The sequence below is a fragment of the Salvelinus alpinus genome, chromosome 14 (genome assembly GCF_045679555.1).
Source record: "Salvelinus alpinus chromosome 14, SLU_Salpinus.1, whole genome shotgun sequence".
Lineage (NCBI taxonomy): Eukaryota > Metazoa > Chordata > Actinopteri > Salmoniformes > Salmonidae > Salvelinus > Salvelinus alpinus.
In genome coordinates, this window is record NC_092099.1 from 9,549,448 (window position 1) to 9,568,822 (window position 19,375).

General features: G+C 44.6%; 1 protein-coding gene across 6 annotated transcripts in view; it reads right to left on the reverse strand.

The window, feature by feature from the left end:
- adarb1b (adenosine deaminase RNA specific B1b) overlaps window positions 1-19,375 on the reverse strand; it is a 181,936-nt gene that overhangs the window by 55,250 nt on the left and 107,311 nt on the right. For all 6 annotated transcript variants that reach the window (XM_071340322.1, XM_071340320.1, XM_071340323.1 and 3 more), the window contains one exon: window positions 1,344-1,406. The gene's annotated coding sequence lies outside the window, so the exon portion shown is untranslated. The remainder of the gene's footprint in view (window positions 1-1,343; window positions 1,407-19,375) is intronic.

The window sequence follows — 19,375 nt, forward strand, 5'->3', positions numbered from 1 at the left end:
GTCACACTGTCCCTCAACCTATCACAGGCTGCCTCTGGCTCGTTGCCTGGCCTCTACCTGTTCACACACATCGGACACAACACATGTACTGTATGTGCGCACACACACACACACACACACACACACACACACACACACACACACACACACACACACACACACACACACACACACACACACACACACACACACACACACACACACACACACACACACACACACACACACACACTACTATAAACAAACTCATAAACGACTAACTACAAGTGCTCTCATTCCTCAAAACACACACTCATGCAGAAAAACAGCTGAGCCCAAGGTACTTGTCCTGCAATAATAACACACCATTGAGGTGAAATATCTCATATGTCACGAGATGAGTGTATAAACTCTTAACAGGCTCAGGCGTAACGAAATAAGACAAGTCACAATACTGCAGCACAGTGCTCTACCTCCCTCTAGTGGGCATACGCCGTCACTACTCTGCTATTACTAGATGGCCACTAAAGGCCATCTCAATGACGCTAAATATTAGCAGTGTATAGCAGCCGCACAAACAGCACATTCAGAGTTAGGATACAGGAGGACTTACTATAAAGACCATGTATGACACTGTCCTTGAATATGGTTGTACATGAATACGATTGTACCCTTCTATCTAAAGCTTTATTATTACCCTTCTGTCTAGTTAGTGGCGTCAAACTCGATCCACGGAGGGCCTAGTGTCTGCTGGTTTCTGTTTTCTCCTTTCAACTAAGACCTAGACCACCAGGCGAGGGGAGTTCCTTACTAATCCGTGACCTTAATTCATCAATCAAGAACAAGGGAGGAGAGAAATCCCGCAGATCCTCGGCCCTCCGTGGAATGAGTTTGACACGTGGTCTAAACCATACAAACCAGAGTCCACAAAGGAAACCACAAGATGACATGTGCCTTTATCTTGGTGCACAATGCCCCCCAGTGGAAGACATTGGTATTGCACGTTCGCCCTCACGGTGTAGCATGGGACACCAGAGGCTTTATGGTGCAGTATAAAGAAACCGAGAAAACCCCAGGCAAATAACCAGAGCAACTGCAGGAGAAATGGAAGGGGAGCCAGTTTTCAACCAACTTGACACACATCTATCTACTGATTTTCCATCAGTAGTTATGAGTAGGGCTCAGACCAATGACCATGTGACCTGACAAGTAAAAACGGTGGGCCCTAGATATGACGGAAACACTGTCAGTGAGGGAGGCTGACAAAGTGGAACAGAGTGCGTGTGAGAGAGAGTGAGGGAGGGAGAGAGAGAGGGGCGAGAGAGAAAGAGAGAGGGGGGGAGAGAGATAATTAGTTAAGACACCTGTTTGCCCTTTGTTGTCCGTTGTGTAGTGCTGGGCGCTCTCTGTGGTTCTTCTTCAGTGGCCTGGGAGAGAAAGGAGAGCACAGGTCAACTTACAGCTACAGTATCCATCATCACACACTGGTACCTGCTGACAGGCAAAACCCTCACAGGAAAATAAGAAGGATGTGACGCACTAGTAGAATACAATGGCAGAACTTTGTAGAATGAACGTGTCCTTTGGTAAAGGGGTAATTGGTCAGTCTTTTTATACATGTTTCACAACATGAAGAGTGCCTTCGTCTTTCGTGTTTTTTTGTTGTTGTTGACAACACACATCCTTGTAGGCTCACACACACCCACAAACACCCACCCACACCCACACACACAGTTATTTGTGGACACCTCACAAAGCAGATAAATTCATCCCAGGACACAGAGCCCATATGTTTCTGTCCCAGTCATCCATCACATATCATCACTTCTTCCATCCATCCATCTTTCCTCCCTCCATCCCCTCGCTCGCTCCCTCCCTACCTCCCTCCCTCCCTTTCTTCCTTGTGCTCCAGAAGTTATAGGCCAGACAGCCGGCAGGTTGAGGAAGACACACAACACACCTCGTCACATAGAGCTGACAGCTTAAGAGAAGACACACAACACACCTCGTCACATAGAGCTGACAGGTTGAGAGAAGACACACAACACACCTCGTCACATAGAGCTGACAGCTTGAGAGAAGCCACACAACACACCTCGTCACATAGAGCTGACAGCTTGAGAGAAGACACACAACACACCTCGTCACATAGAGCTGACAGCTTGAGAGAAGCCACACAACACACCTCGTCACATAGAGCTGACAGCTTGAGAGAAGCCACACAACACACCTCGTCACATAGAGCTGACAGCTTGAGAGAAGACACACAACATACCTCGTCACATAGAGCTGACAGCTTGAGAGAAGCCACACAACACACCTCGTCACATAGAGCTGACAGCTTGAGAGAAGACACACAACACACCTCGTCACGCAGAGCTGACAGCTTGAGAGAAGACACACAACAATCCTCGTCACGTAGAGCTGACAGCTTGAGAGAAGACACACAACACACCTCGTCACGTAGAGCTGGCAGCTTGAGAGAAGACACACAACACACCTCGTCACGTAGAGCTGACAGCTTGAGAGAAGACACACAACACACCTCGTCACATAGAGCTGACAGCTTGAGAGAAGACACAACACACCTCGTCACGTAGAGCTGACAGCTTGAGAGAAGCAGGCTGAAGATAACAACAGTTAAAATCTGTAGTAAAAGTCCACTGGATTGGATAAAATAAGTTTACATTATATGCGGAATAAAAGCTTGGACCAGCCAAAGCCATTAAGCTTTAAACTCTCTGATTACGAGAGTGGGGAAAAGATAGAGTATCAGAGGGAGGAGAGGAAGAGAAGAAAGAGAGGAGTGGAAAAGAAGAGGAAGATTGAGGTAGAAGAGAGAAAAAGAGAGATTGATAGAGAAATGAGCAGTGAGTAGGGATGAGCAAGTCCATCTCTTTGACCGGAGGGGTCCTTTGAGGACAACCACAGCCGTCTCCATCCCTGCCCACTTCAAATTCCCATGGCTGTCTGTGGTCCTCTGGCTCAGACCAACAGGCATGTGTTTAGATAGCTCTTCTATAAGACTAGGATGTGCCAGTTGGCGAGAGAGCAAGAGAGAGAGAGAGATAGAGAGAGACAGAGAGAGACAGCCTTTCCATCACACTACTGACAGTATATAGGCCAAGCACAACCACAGCTGGCCAAGTCTGACTGCGAACTGTCTTGAGAGCCAAGAGGAGAAGGAAGTGGTCTTGGTTGAGAAACGGTAAGGCGTCTCAGACTCTGAATGAAGCATGACCTTCAGATGGCTCTCCCTGCGGTTGCAGAAGAATTATAGAAAAATACAGCTTCTTTTTACAGGCTAACACTAGTCAAAGGCCAAACAACTGTCGTCACAATTGATATTTCTTAAAATCATACAGTATATCTGTTTACAGAAGTTAACTGAAAAAACATGGTTGAAATAAAAATGGCCATTGTGGTAGTGGTACCAATTCCTAAAGTCAGAGTCATTTCCCCAAAACCTTTGAATATGTGTTTGGACCAAATTAAAGGCCACAAAAAGGATACAAACAAGACTGTAGTCTAAGCGGGAGTTCCCAGGCGTTATAGTACAATCTTTGTGTGTGTAGTCGCATGGCCCTGTTTACAACTGTCAGTGTTAGGAGGGCAAAACTCACGTGAAACTTTTAAAGCTATTAGCCATGCGATGGGGCACTTTTCCCAGTTGGACCAATTGTGTGAGGTCCAGCCAAAGGGAGCGATATTGAGTTGGCCTTCAACATAATTTGGTCTGAATGATGCATGAACTGAAAAGTGAAAGAATAACTTCATCTTCAATATATGGGCTATGGAAAGGCTGGGCAACATCAAGGAACTCCACGGTAAGGATCAGGAGTAACAGCTGAGAATAATAAGTCAATGAACCCATAGTCTAATACACCAGTAGGGGGTAGCATTGGTCTTCATTACCCATAACTAAGGTCACGTTTAACTCATCATGAGTGATGGATATTTCACTGTACTGTAAATACAGTATTGTTTCCCCCGTTATGGTTAAATCTAAACTTGTGCGAAAAAAAAAAAACATGTCTCCAGTTTAATCTGAATAGAGCGTGAATAGAGCGCGAATAGAGCGTGAATAGAGCGTGAATAGAGCGTGGATAGAGCGTGAATAGAGCGTGAATAGAGCGTGGATAGAGCGTGGGAAGACTATGTCACGCTCCAAATGAGTAGCCTAGCCTACATCCAGCAATACATCCAGCAATGCCGCTTCCAGCAGGGTCAGTGTGGTCTGAGAGAGGGGGAGGGGGAGAGATACTTTACAGAGAGTGAGAGAGACTCTGTACAGAGAGAGAGCTACATAGAGAGAGGTAGAGAGAGAGTGAGAGAGGTGTGCGAGTCTGGTTCACCATCATTAGCATCATCATTTAGGACAGGCCACTGAGGCAAGGGAATGTGGAGGCACCACCGCTGTGCCACAGGGCTCAGATCAGGGCACTCACCCACTGAGGGGGCAAGGGAATAAGAGACATGGTGGTGGCGGGTACATTATAATTGGGCAAGACCCAAATAAGCCATGCAAAAACATACTACCACCCCCACACCGAACGAGTGACAGGGAGAGGGGGAGAGATGAGAGGGGGAGGCTAGAGACCAAACTTTGAAAACGCTATTGTTTTAGAGTTAGTACATGCAAATATGTGTTTGAGAAAGACGGAGAAAGAAAATGAGAGCGAGAGAAAGAAGATGAGAGAAATACGATGAGAGAGAGGGAGAAAGAATGGAGAAAGAATGAGAGAGAGAGAAAGAATGAGAGAGAGAGGGAGAGACAGCAAAAACATATACATGATCAAATACAAATCTTAGAATCAACTATTAAAGACTACCAGAACCCACTGGATACTCCAATTACCTAGAATGAACTACAGGACAAAATACAAACCCTCCAACTCAAAGAAAGCCTGTGGTGTTGATGGTATCCTCAATGAAATTATAAAATACACAGACAACAAAATCCAATTGGCTATACTAAAACTCTTTAACATCATCCTTAGCTCTGGCATCTTCCCCAATATTTGGAACCAAGGACTGATCACCCCAACCCACAAAAGTGGAGACAAAGACAAATTTGACCCCAATAACTACCGTGGGATATGCGTCAACAGCAACCTTGGGAAAATCCTCTGCATTATCATTAAGAGCAGACTTGTACATTTCCTCAGTGAAAACAATGTACTGAGCAAATGTCAAATTGGCTTTTTACCAAATTATCGTATGACAGACCACATATTCACCCTGCACACCCTAATTGACAAACAAACAAAACAAAACAAAGGCAAAGTCTTCTCGTGCTTTGTTGTTTTCAAAAAAGCCTTTGACTCAATTTGGCATGAGGGTCTGCAAAACAAATTGATGGAAAGTGATGTTGGGGGAAAAACATTAGAAAATCCATGTACACAAACAACAAGTGTGCGGTTAAAATAGGCAAAAAACACACGGGCCGTGGGATGAGACAGGGATGCAGCTTAACCCCCACCCTCTTCAACATATATATCAACGAATTGGCAAGGGCACTAGAACAGTCTTCAGCACCCGGCCTCACCCTACTAGAATCTGAAGTCAAATGTCTACTTTTTGCTGATGATCTGGTGCTTCTGTCACCAACCAAGGAGGGCCTACAGCAGCACCTAGATCTTCTGCACAGATTCGGCCAGACCTGTGCACTGACAGTAAATCTCAGTAAGACCAAAATAATGGTGTTCCAAAAAAGGTCCAGTTGCCAGGACCACAAATACAAATTCCATCTAGACACCGTTGCCCTAGAGCACACAAAAAACTATACATACCTTGGCCTAAACATCAGCGCCACAGGTAACTTCCACAAAGCTGTGAACGATCTGAGAGACAAGGCAAGAAGGGCATTCTATGCCATCAAAAGGAACATAAAATTCGACATACCAATTAGGATCTGGTTAATAATAATTCACAAAATGGTACAAACACCAAATTGAGACTCCGCATGCAGAATTCTGCAAAAATATCCTCTGTGAACAACGTAAAATACCAAATAATGCATGCAGAGCAGAATTAGGCCGATACCCGCTAATTATCAAAATCCAGAAAAGAGCCATTCAATTCTACAACCACCTAAAAGGAAGCGATTCCCAAACCATAACAAAGCCATCACCTACAGAGAGATGAACCTGGGGAAGAGTCCCCTAAGCAAGCTGGTCCTGGGGCTCTGTTCACAAACACAAACAGACCCCACAGAGTCCCAGGACAGCAACACAATTAGACCCAAACAAATCATGAGATAACAAAAAGATAATTACTTGACACATTGGAAAGAATTAACAAAAAAACTGAGCAAACTAGAATGCTATTTGGCCCTAAACAGAGAGTACACAGTGGCAGAATACCTGACCACTGTGACTGACCCAAACTTAAGGAAAGCTTTGACTGTACAGACTCAATGAGCATAGCCTTGCTATTGAGAATGGCCGCCGTAGGCAGACCTGGCTCTCAAGAGAAGACAGGCTATGTGCACACTGCCCACAAAATGAGGTGGACACTGAGCTGCACTGCCTAACCTCCTGCCAAATGTATGACCATATTAGAGACACATATTTCCCTCAGATTACACAGATCCACAAAGAATTCGAAAACAAACCCGATTTTGAGAAACTCCCATATCTACTGGGTGAAATGCCACAGTGTGCCATCACAGAAGCAAGATTTGTGACCTGTTGCCAAAAGAAAAGGGCAACCAGTGAAGAACAAACACCATTGTAAATACAACCCATATTCATGTTTATTTATTTTCTCTTTTGTACTTTAACCATTTGTACATTGTTACAACACTGTATATAGACATAATATGACAGTTTAAATGTCTTTATTCTTTTGGAACTTCTGTGAAATAAGATGAGCGAAAGAAATAAGATGAGAGAAAGAGAAAAAGAGTCAGAAAGAAGGTGAGAGTCACGAGACAGAAAGAGGAGAGAGGTAGACAGAAACAGAGTTAAGGAGAGAGAGAGAGAGAGAGAAAGAGACTGCGTGACTGTGTAAGCAGTAGAGTTTAACCTCCCAGCCCAGTCAGTCCTCACTCGGCAGACAATTAGGCTACAGGCGCCACATCAGAGCAGACATGCATGAAGAGGGCCCTGACAAGCCCTCTCCTAGAGGTGGCTGGGCTTTTGCCGGTTCGAAAAAGGTCTGGGAGAACTTGGCCAAGCACTTCTTCACAATAATTATTTGTATAATTTGTTGTATTCCTCTGTTTGTTCTCGCCTATCATCCCTCACTCCCATATTGGTGACAATGTCTGAGGTGGTTCTCCCTCCTTACTAGCATTTTGCTGAAAAATAGTTCATTTGATAAAAAAAAAATATGTATCCTCAGAGAGAGGATGTAGAAAATGTGATTGTGTGTGTGGTATATAATATATATATATGTGTGTGTGTGTGTGTGTGTGTGATGTATATAATATATATATATATATGTGTGTGTGTGTGGTATATAATATATATATATATATATATGTGTGTGTGTGTGTGTGGTATATAATATTTATATGTGTGTGTGGTATATAATATATATATATATATATGTGTGTGTGTGTGCGATTTGGTTTGGTTTTACTATCCTTGTGGGAACAAGGACACCAGACAAGGATAGTAAAAGTAGGAAAATTGTGGCGACATTTCAACCGGTTCCCACAAGGAAAAATGTTTTTTTTTATGCTTAGGGGTTAGGAGTTAGGATTAAGGTTTTTTGGGTTAAGCGTTAGGTTTAAGGAAAATTGGATTTTGAATGGGAATCAATTGTGTGGTCCCCTCAAGGATAGTTAAACAAACGTGTGTGTGTAAGTAACCCATCTTCTGTGGATGTATCTCCTATTCTGATGTGTACATGTATACCTGTCCAGAAGGGGGCAGCATTGCCCTTATATTAAGCACACAGGCCTGCAGTCACACAGGCCTGCAATGTACAGAATCCAACTGTGTGTGTGTGTGTGTGTGTGTGTGTGTGTGTGTGTGTGTGTGTGTGTGTGTGTGTGTGTGTGTGTGTGTGTGTGTGTGTGTGTGTGTGTGTGTGTGTGCACCTGTGCGTGCCTGTGTACATCTTCCTGCATCTTTTCTTCCACCTCGTCCTTAAACCACTGAAATCCAGTTCAAGGAGACTCGCACAGAGCCACGGACGCAGGCTTGCTCTCTCACTACACATCCAGCAGCAGCGGCTCATCGGACATTACAAGTTATCTGGAGGCTCCTCTCAAATGTCCTCCGTAGCGTGACCACCCTGTACCCCGCGGGCCGTGGGCTCGCGCTCGACGCTAGTGCTGCCCAATGCAGTGTGAGTGCCGAGCTTGAAATATTTAACACACCGCGGAGAGGTGAGGGGGAACGAGTACACACAGTGTCTTTCAGTAGCATTCAGAGAGGGAGATCTCAGTGCACACACCCACACACACGAGCATGTAGGCGCACACATACACCTCATTTGAACTCTTCTAAAATCCTGGGCAAATTCAGCACACAGCAATATCCTCCATCAGCAGTCTTAAATGACCTGCATACTGGGGTGAGAGCGGGACAATGAACTGAAGTATGTTTTATTCAGGTCTATATGGTAGATCTAAAAACGGTTTATCTGCCAGGGAACATAAACAACAAACACATTGCACCAGATGTAGCTACAAATCTACACCTGCAGTCGCCATCTGTCATTGGCTAGCAAAAACAGTGCCGTGCTACTATTATATACAAAACGACCGGGTGCGGACTGCGGAGTGATACCAATGATGTACTGTATATACACTGAAATGAATATTCAAGGTTACGAATGATTATGAATATGTATGTCTGTGAATGACGGTAGCACGTTGTCACGTGATCAGCGCGTACTCCTGTTGATCAGTGTTGGGTTATTCGAATATTCGATTATATGAACAAATGTTAGTATTCGATTATTTGGGAGAGTATTCATTTTTTTTTTAAAGGCTTTGTCTAAAATGAAATAAAACAATCTACGTGACATTTCTACATAGCCTACAAGGATAGACCAACACAATATTTAGTTTTAAAGTGCACCCCATATTAAAGACTCACCGGTAGCCTAAACACGTTTCACGAGTGTAGCTTGTTATTGCCGGTGAGGTGGGAGATTTCTAATCAATGCACAATGGAATTCAAATGACGTAATTAAATTGGCTAAATGAGAAGGAGTATGCTGTTGTTTCATATGAATGGAGTTGTTGTAGACATTGGACAGGGAGTGCAGCAAAATAGTCTCAATTAGCCTTGCTACTTAAGCTAGCTAGCTGGCTATCTTAGCTGGCTACTGTAGCTAGCTAGCTTCTTTACAACGATTTGGTGCAGTGGATAAGACAGGTACTACTAGATGATATGATAGATAACCTTCGGCAGCAACAAGTTTGTCTAACTTGCGCGAGTCGGTGTGGCTACTTTCTCTTTCTCTCTATGCCGCACGCAGACTTTCAGAGAGGAGCACAGCACACCAGCGCTCTCTCGAGTCGCGCAAGCAAGTCTCTGTTCACAGCATGAAGGTTCCGCCGTCCAATCTGCAGCAACTGCGTGATGATATTCACGTCAGCATGGGCCAACATCCCTGTGGAACGTTTCCAACACCCTATAGAATGCCCCGGAGAATTCAGGCTGTTCCGGAGGCAAAGGGGGCCCGACCCGGGACTAGATGGGTGTACCTAATAAACTAGCTGGTGTGTACACCTCTTTAAGGAATACCTAGGATAGGATAAAGTAATCCTTCTAACCCCCCCCCCTTAAAAGAGTTAGATGCACTATTGTAAAGTGGTTGTTCCACTGGATATCATAAGGTGAATGCACCAATTTGTAAGTCGCTCTGGATAAGAGCGTCTGCTAAATGACTTAAATGTAAAAATGTAAATGTATATATTTATATTCCGGATTCTGACATGGCTCGTTATGATATTTCTTCTTTCCTTTCTTTTCATTTCTTTGGAATAGTGTGTATTGTTTTGTATTGTCAGGTATTACTGCACTGTCGGAGCTAGAAACATAAGCATTTTGCTGCCCCTGCGATAACATCTGCAAATTATGTGTACGTGACCAATGACAATAGATTTGACTTCTTGGTCTGTCCTTGCGCTCAACCCACCCTCCTAGCAGGCCCATACGGGAGCCAGCAGCCCGCTGTTAGGTGGGGTGGCACTGGGAGGAGTCCCCGTCCTTCTGCTCTGCTCTGCTGCCACGGCCTTTGAGGCTGTGCCCGCTGCTCCAGGGCAACACAACAGAACAATAGCCGCCTCCATCTGTCTACTCTCTGGTGGCACACACCACAACACACAGGGCCCAGAGGGCTCTGGCAGACACACCAATAAGGAGAGAAGGGAAGGGGACTCCTCCCAGTGCCAACATCAGGAGCCACTGGGACTGCACCCACTGGGGAAGAGGGGCGCCAGAAGGTCGGATCTGGACTAGCAAAGACGTGGCTTTTACAATAACTCAGTGATAACAACACTAGCCAAGCTTTGATACAGCGCAGTTAGATTTAGCTAAACCTTTTCAGCACAGGGGAGACCAGTGCAGAGTAGGAGAATGAAAGTAGCCCATAGTAGAACAAAGTCAGCACTTCTTCTCTTTAACAATGTTCTCACGAGCTTTGGAATAGTCCCTTCCACCTGTGTCGTCGTTAGGAGCTCTCCTTGTCCTGTCTTAAATGAACGGGGAGCACAGAAAGAGATATGATACTGGGATGAAGTGAGACACAAAGAGCAGTACATTGGCCACATTTCTATCAGCGGAGCGCTGAATGTTTCACAATGTTGAACGCACCCCTGGTTACCCAGGGGGTAACCACTTCTGGAGTGTCTGATGGAAAGTCAAGGGGAGGAAGAAAATGGGAAACACTGACTGAGGATTGGAGCTGTGCACCTCTGACCCGGCCGAGTGTTAGCACCTGGGTTGAGGTCAATGCCATTTCAATTCAGTTGTTTGGAGGAAAATTGGAAAATTGCAATTGGAATTGACCCCCACCAACTATGATTAGCACCCAGCTGGAAAGCTGCACAGTGGGAGATCATTTGTATTTCTCCCCAAAATATCTGCATTATTTGCTTAGGCTCACCTGCTGGGGTGGCAGATGTGTGTGTGTTTTGGGTGGCGCCCCCTATCCTCTCCCCTGGCACTGCTGGATCTATCTGGGTCAGGCATCTGGCGAGATGCCAGGGCAAGGCACTGTGGTGGGAAGTTGGGCATCACAGCTGGAGGGCCCACCAAGCCCCAACACAAACAAACCCCTGGAGCCACCAGGTGCCAGCACCCAGAGCGGGCACACCGGCAGGGCAACCTGTTCTGATCAGGATGGTTATGAGGGTTGTGTGTGTGTGTGTGCGTGCGTAACGTGCGTGTGTGCGTGGCGGTTGTGAGTGTGTGCGCATGCAGTTGTGAATTTGAAAATGCATTAAACCATTTCACCTCAGATTTGTCAAAACGACTGTTCTATGATCCCTGTCCCAAACATCAACCAATAGAAATACATAACAAAACTACTCAGCATCAACTGTCATACATTAGGAGAGAACAGCAATTGAACTACCACAGAGACAGACAGTAGTGGTTACAAAATCATGCCTATTGATTAATCTGGCCTTTTCAATCCCAGACCGTCGGTGTAGGGTGAAGTTGCTCCTAGAAGCCGATCCTGGATCAGTTTGACATTTTCTCCACTAATGGTCAAAGTTAGGATTGTTCCTAGATCTGTACTTAGAGAAAACTTCAACCTGGAGCCCAGCCCCTTCAAACCTCCCATATATACCCAGGGTAACAATACAAATCCTAGTTCTTGCAGGAGCTTGTGTTACATCAACTGTGTTTTGAAAGTAGGCCACCGCTGTGTGTTTGTGTGTGTGTGTGTGTCAGAAAAAGAGAGTAGAAAGACTAAAATGAGGGCATAGAATTGGTTTACAACAAGGCAGGTGAAAGTAATCTGTGACTGAAGCCTGACTCAGTCAAGCTTGACGTTTGAGCACTGTCAAATCCTTTCAAATACACATGCGCAGACAAACACGCACGCACACGCACGCACGCACACACACAGTGATGTGACTATTCAGCCAGCAAAAACCTCCAACAAGAGCCTTCCAGAGCAGTGATCAGAGGCTTTGAAAAGGCATTGGCCATCCAGCACCAGTGATTAAGGTAATGGCAAGCTATAATACTGTCTCATTCATAGGACATACAGTAGGTTTCATTCTGAGCAGCCCCTGAAGTACCAGATCATAAGTCCATAAACCGTAGCAATGCGGGTCTAGGCTTAAAGCTTTCCATTCTGCCATGTCTCCAATCTCTCTCTCTCATTCTTTTTCTCTCTGTCCTTCTCTTTCTCTCTCCACCCGCACAGTGCCAACCCAAACACAGCATTTCCGTTTGGCAGGGCAACACACAAGTGTGTGTGTGTGTGATTCTTGAGTGATGGGCGCTGGAGTAAAAAGGGTCTCGCTGTGAAATGTAGGAGGTTGTGAATCTCCGTCTGTCTTTCTTCCTCTCTCCGTAGTTCACTTCTAAGGATCGCTCTGCTGTTCACATTCACGCACGCACGCACACACACACGTGGATGCTTGGCTGTTGCGTTGGGTCCATCATCTGGCTCACCTGGCCTAGGGGCTGGGCTGCTATGGGCCAGTGAGCAAAGCCATCTGTCTATCTGCACGTGTCTTTGTATGCATTATGTTAGGTTGACCTGCCTGTACGCTTGTCTCTCTTTCTGGCTGGCTGTCTGTAGGCCTCCCTGCTTTCCTTCTGTCTCTGTGTGCCTTTTAACGTCTGTATGTGTGTGTGTGTTTGTACAAACACCACCTCTCACTGTAAGCTCCCACTCACCCCCAGCCCTGAGTAAATACATAACTCCCTGCACTCATCCTGTTAGTTTTTACTTTTTTAATCTCTCTCTCTCTTTCTCCCTCTCTCCTTCTAAAATATGTATAACTGTTGTGCTGCACAGGCAAGAAAAAGGCTTTTCTTTTGTAATATTTTTTGGTGCTAAGCCGATCAAATGGCTTGGATCTGTTCTGCGAAGCCGGGTGCAATCCTATTCTGTCATCTCATTCCTCTCCCCCCCAAAATAAACACTTATATAACAACAATATGATTACCAACGTGCCTCTGCTAAGGAAAATAGGTTTTGTAACAGTACCGTTTTAGCGTTGGCCAGCGCTAGAGGATATAATGGAGAAATGACTCACTGTGTTTTGATAAAGAGCCCAGACAAGAGCAGGGGCCACTAATTCGCAGTAGCATGGACACACTGACACTGAATGTTTAAAATGCCATTGTATCTCCACGAATGTCTCGTTCAAGGTGACCAGTGGAAGACCGAAAGAGAGAGAGAGATAAAAGAAAGAGAGAGAGAGACATAAAAGAAACGAGAGAAACGAGAGAAAAACAAATTCTAGGAAAAAAAGAACATTTTACTCAAATCACCAAGTAGGATGAGGTTACCTCTAGGGACTGCTCTAAGGTCAGTTTTACATTCTCCCCACTAATGGCTATGGTTAGGATTTGGGGAGGGTAAGCTGAAGAAGGTCTAATCAATCCAAGCAAGTGTGTGTGTTGGGGGGGGGGGGGGGGCAGGAGCCCCACAAGGGTGCGTGCTCAGCCCCCTCCTGTACTCCCTGTTCACCCATGACTGCTTGGCCACGCACGCCTCCAACTCAATCATCAAGTTTGCAGACGACACAACAGTAGTAGGCTTGATTACCAACAATAACGAGACAACCTACAGGGAGGAGGTTAGGGCCCTGGGAAAATAACCTCTCACTCAACATCAACAAAACGAGCTGATCGTGGACTTCAGGAAACAGTAGAGGGAGCACGCCCCATCCACATTGACGGGACAGCAGTGGAGAAGGTAGAAAGTTCCTCAGAGTACACATCACTGACGATCTGAAATGGTACACCCACACAGACAGTGTGGTGAAGGTGCAATAGCGCCTCTTCAACCTCAGGAGGCTGAAGAAATTTGGCTTTGCCCCTAAAACCCTCACAAACTTTTACAGAAGCACAATTGAGAGCATCCCGTCGGGCTGTATCACCGCCTGGTATGGCAACTGCACCGCCCGCAACCGCAAGGCTCTACAGAGGGTGGCACGGTCTGCCCAACGCATCACCAGGGGAAAACTACCTGCCCCCCAGGACACCTACAGCACCCAATGTCACAAGAAGGCCAAAAAGATCATCAAGGACATCAACCACCCAAGCCACGGCCTGTTCACCCCTCTACCATCCAGAAGGCGAGGTCAGTACAGGTGCATCAAAGCTGGAACCGAGACACTGAAAAACAGCTTCTGTCTCAAGGCCATCAGACTGTTAAATAGCCATCACTAGCTGGCTTCCACCTGGTTACGCAACCTTGCACCTTAGAGGCTGATGCCCTATATACATAGACTTGGAATCCCTGGCCACTTTAATAATGGAACAAAAGTCACTTTAATAATGTTTACATACTGCTTTACTCATCTCATATGTACAGAGCCTTCGGAAAGTAAGTATTCATTTTGTTACGTTTTGTTACGATTTAAAAAAAATCCTCAACAATCTTCACACAATACCACATAATGACAAAGCGAAAACAGGTTTTTCGAAATGTTTGTACATTTATTAAAAATAAAAAACAGAAATACCTTATTTACATAAGTATTCAGACCCTTTGGTATGAGACTCAAAGTTGAGTTCAGGTGCATCCTGTTTCCAAATCAAATCAAAGTTTATTTGTCACGTGCGTCGAATACAACAGGTGTAGAACTTACAGTGAAATGCTTACTTACAGGCTCTAAACAACAGTGCAATTTCTAAGTAAAACAAAAAGGTATTAGGTGAACAAAGGTAAGTTAAGAAATAAAAACAACAGTAAAAAGACAGTGAAAAATAACAGTAGCGAGTGACTATGCATATATGATAAACAGAGAGTAGCAGTAGCGTAAAAGAGGGGTTGGCGGGTGGAGGGACACAATGCAGACAGCCCGGGTAGCCAATGTGCGGGGGCACCGGTTGGATGGGCTAATTGAGGTAGCATGTACATGAATGTATAGTTCCATTGATCATCCTTGAGGTGTTTCTACAACGTGATTGGAGCCCACCTGTGGTAAATTCAATTGACTGAACATGATTTGGAAAGGCACACACCAGTCTATATAAGGTCCCACCGTTGACAGTGCATATCAGAGCAAAAACCAAGCCATGAGGTCAAAGGAATTGTCTGTAGAGCTCCGAGACAGGATTGTGTCGAGGCACATATCTGGGGAAGGCTACAAAAACATTTCTGCAGCTTTGAAGGTCCCCAAGAACACGGTGGAACCACCAAGACTCTTCCTAGAGCTGGCCGCCTTGGTCAGGGAGGTGACCAAGAACCCGTGACCAAGAACCCGATGGTCACTCTGACAGAGCTCCAGAGTTTCTCTGTGGAGATGGGAGAAACTTCCAGAAGGACAACCAACTCTGTAGCACTACACCAATCAAGCCTTTATGGTAGGGTGGCCAGATGGAAACCACTCCTCAGTAAAAGTCACATGACAGCCCGCTTGGAGTTTGCCAAAAGGCACCTAGACTCTGTCCATCAGAAACAAGATTCTCTGGTCTGATGAAACCAAATTTGAACTCTTTGGCCTTAATGCCAAGCGTCACAACTGGAGGAAACCTGGCAACATCTATATGGTGAAGCATGGTGGTGGCAGCTTCATGCTGTGAGAATGTTTTTTAGCAGCAGGGACTGGGAGACTAGTCAAGATTGAGGCAAAGATGAACGGAGTAAAGTACAGAGAGATCCTTGAAGAAAACCTGCTCCAGAGTTGGGTGAAGGTTCACCTTCCAACAAGACAATGACCCTAAGCATACAGCCAAGACAACACAGGACTGTTGTCTTGGCCCAGCCAGAGCCTGAACCCGATCGAAACATCTCTGGAGAGATCTGAAAAAACTGTGAAGCAACGCTCCCCATCCAACCTGACAGAGCTTGAGAGGATCTGCAGAGAAGAATGGGATAAACTCCCGAAATACAGGTGTGCCAAGATTGTAGTGTCATACCCAAGAGGACTCAATGCTGTAATTGCTGCCAAAGGTGCTTCAACAAAGTACTGAGTAAAGGGTCTGAATACTTATATAAATGTGATATCATTTTATTTTTTATTTTATATAATTTAGCAAAAATGTCTAAAAACCTGTTTTTGCTTTGTCATTATGGGGTATTGTGTGTAGATTGACGAGGGAAAAAACGATTTAATCAATTTTAGAATAAGGCTGTAACGTAACAAAATGTGGAAAAGGGGAAGGGGTCTGAATACTTTCCAAATGTACTGTGTATACTGTATTCTATTCTACTGTATTTTAGTCAATGCCACTCTGACATTGCTTGATCTAATATTTATATATTTCTTAATTCCATTCTTTTACTTTTAGATTGTGTGTATTGTTGTGAATTGTTAGATACTACTGCACTGTTGGAGCTAGGAACACAAGCATTTCGCTACACCCGCAATAACATCAGCTAAATATGTGTATGTGACCAATAAAATGATGTGAAGAGGTCATTTGGAACCCTTGGAGATACCCTCTGATGTGGCACAAGGCATTGTGAGTAGATGATTTGCCTCTGTCGGTCTGAGTGGCCTTCAATGGCAGCAAGTCTTGCTATCTCTCCGTCTCAGCCACACAAACATACAAAGTCAAAACCGTTTCCACTCGCACTTGAGCGAACGAAGGACGTCTCTCTGACGACTCGCACGAGAAAGGCTAGAAATTACTCAATGAGTCACAAAGTATTGTGTTACGTTCAGGTCATTCTTCATAACACGAAGTCGGAAAACAGACACGACGGTCACGGCGATAGAGAACCACGCATCGCCACATCAAAGAACTGCTAAAAATCCACAGCCCTCGCTACCCCACCTTTCAGTTCCTTTCATAGTCAAGCAGGATCTGCAGTCATCCCACAGTGGCTTTTGAAGCTTACTCCCACACACACTCATTTATTCACACACACTCATTTATTCACACACACTCATTTATTCACACACGCACACACACACACACACACACACACACACACACACACACACACACACACACACACACACACACACACACACACACACACACACACACACAGAGACACACACATACACTCATTTATTCACACACATAACTCACATGGACGCACGGTGTTGGGCACACACTCAGAGACACACACACACACACAACCAAAACAGATAAACACACCCACTCACTTCCAAAACAATCAAGTCTGACACCGTTTGTGTGATCCCTTGGAAAACAGCAGACACACACCAGGGATAACAAACATACTGTATGCACTTAAAGCGCTAGTTTGACCCTATATCTACACTGCTTTAACGCTTTCATGCCTTGAAATCCCTCGTGCTCCTGGTAGAAGTTACCACGACGACACAGATCTGATCTAAGATTAGTCTACCTTAAGCAATTGCTTGGAACATGCAATACTGACCTTACATCAGTGAAACATGGAAACTTCGTCCTACTCAGAAATGCTCGGATAAAAAAAAAAATGACACTGTTGTTGTTTCCAATTGGCCCACATTAAAAGCTAATTAGAATTTAGGGAGAGGAAGGCCCGCTTAGTGGAAGACACACACACACACACGCGCTCACACACAGAGACAGCTGACCTAAAAGGACTAAAGAGCGTGAACCTACGTAGAGGAGCTTTGCGCTGGTGCTGGAGTGTGAACCCTTGGCAGGTGTCTCTCAGTCACTCAGAGTGTGGGCACGTGCGCGTGTGTAGCGGCACAAAGGTCCCATCACATTATCCCTGTGGAGATCGATCCAGTCTTTCTGACTGACCAGATAAATCAACATGAGTAGCCCTGACAGGTGGATTACATTATCCCTGCTCATTTCAACAAGAGCCTGTCCACTCCCAGCTCATTATCAATACAGTCTTATACATAACCACATCGTATTGACAATAAACGGCGTGCTTTTTCCAATACAGTGCACTCCTCTCATACAAGTCTGCAGATTCCAATGTACGGACAAGTAGGCTTGGGCGGTATACTGTATATACCGTATACCGGGGTATTTGGAAATAGCCACGGGATGGTTTTTTAATGCCGTCAATACCATTGAAACAATTTTGTTGTTGTTGAAGTTTTTCAATACATTTTAATATATGTAGCAAATTTTTATGTAAATACCTGTGTGAACTAGTGCAAAATGTTAAAAGTTAAAGCTGATCGCCTTCTTCATTTCACCAGTCACATTGTTTTACATTATGAAGCTTCCCGTAGTTCCCCAGAACAGTTGAGCCAGTCACATGTTTGTTTGTAAATAGCACAGTGGGAGAAAGCGGGAGCAGCTGAGTCCATCTGTGCACTGACAGAGATTGCGTTTAATACTGAAAGTCAACCGTTTTATTTCTCTTCAATAGAACGATCAGAGACGTGCAACTATAGTTTTCACAGAAAATACATTAGCGCAACACATTCGGCAGAAAATAGCTTCATTTCCCATCAGGTGACAACAGAAGTGCAACGCTATTTGGCTGGCAACCACATGAGTAAATGAGCTTACAATGAAAAAGAAAGGTTTTTTGTTGTTGCAAAAAACGATGCATGGCCATCATATTTCTAATGTTTATCATAGAAAAAACATAACCAGCCACATTTCCTAAATGTTTTGCTTAAAGACCTCTTGCATTTTACCGAGCTACAGAAAAATACTAGAGAAGAGTAGCAGCACATCAGTCAAAGCGCTGTCTTTTAATAGAATGCCCGTTTGTGAATTCTCACCCGATGTCACACCCTGACCATAGTTTGCTTTGTATGTTTTATGTTTTGGTTGGTCAGAGTGTGATCTGTGTGGGCATTCTATGTTGTTTGTCTGGTTTGTCTATTTCTTTGTTTGGCCTGATATGGTTCTCAATCAGAGACAGGTGTTTTGCGTTGTCTCTGATTGGGAACCATATTTAGGTAGCCTGTTTTGTATTGTGGGTTGTGTGTTATTGTCTATGTGTAGTGTTTTAGTGTCAGCACTATTTGTTATATAGCTTCACGTTCGTTTGTTGTTTTGTATAGTTTGTCAAGTGTTCTTCGTTTCGTCTTCGTTTATTAAATTAAGTATGTATTCTAACCACGCTGCGTTTTGGTCCGATCCTTACTCCTCCTCAGACGAGGAGGATCACAACGAACGTGACACCCGAGTGGAGAAGTGCATCTGAAGCACAACATGAGCAGAAATTACAACAAGAAGCATTTTAGATCTGCGTTTACAAAACGCGGCAAGATACAGTATTTCTTATGTGCTGAATTTTTTCTTCTTCCGGTGTGAAGAACAAAGAATTCTGCATTAGGGCAACCCCTAATTTTAACTTGCTAGTTATCTAAGTAAATGGCTGAATTAATAAGATCACGGGGCATCAT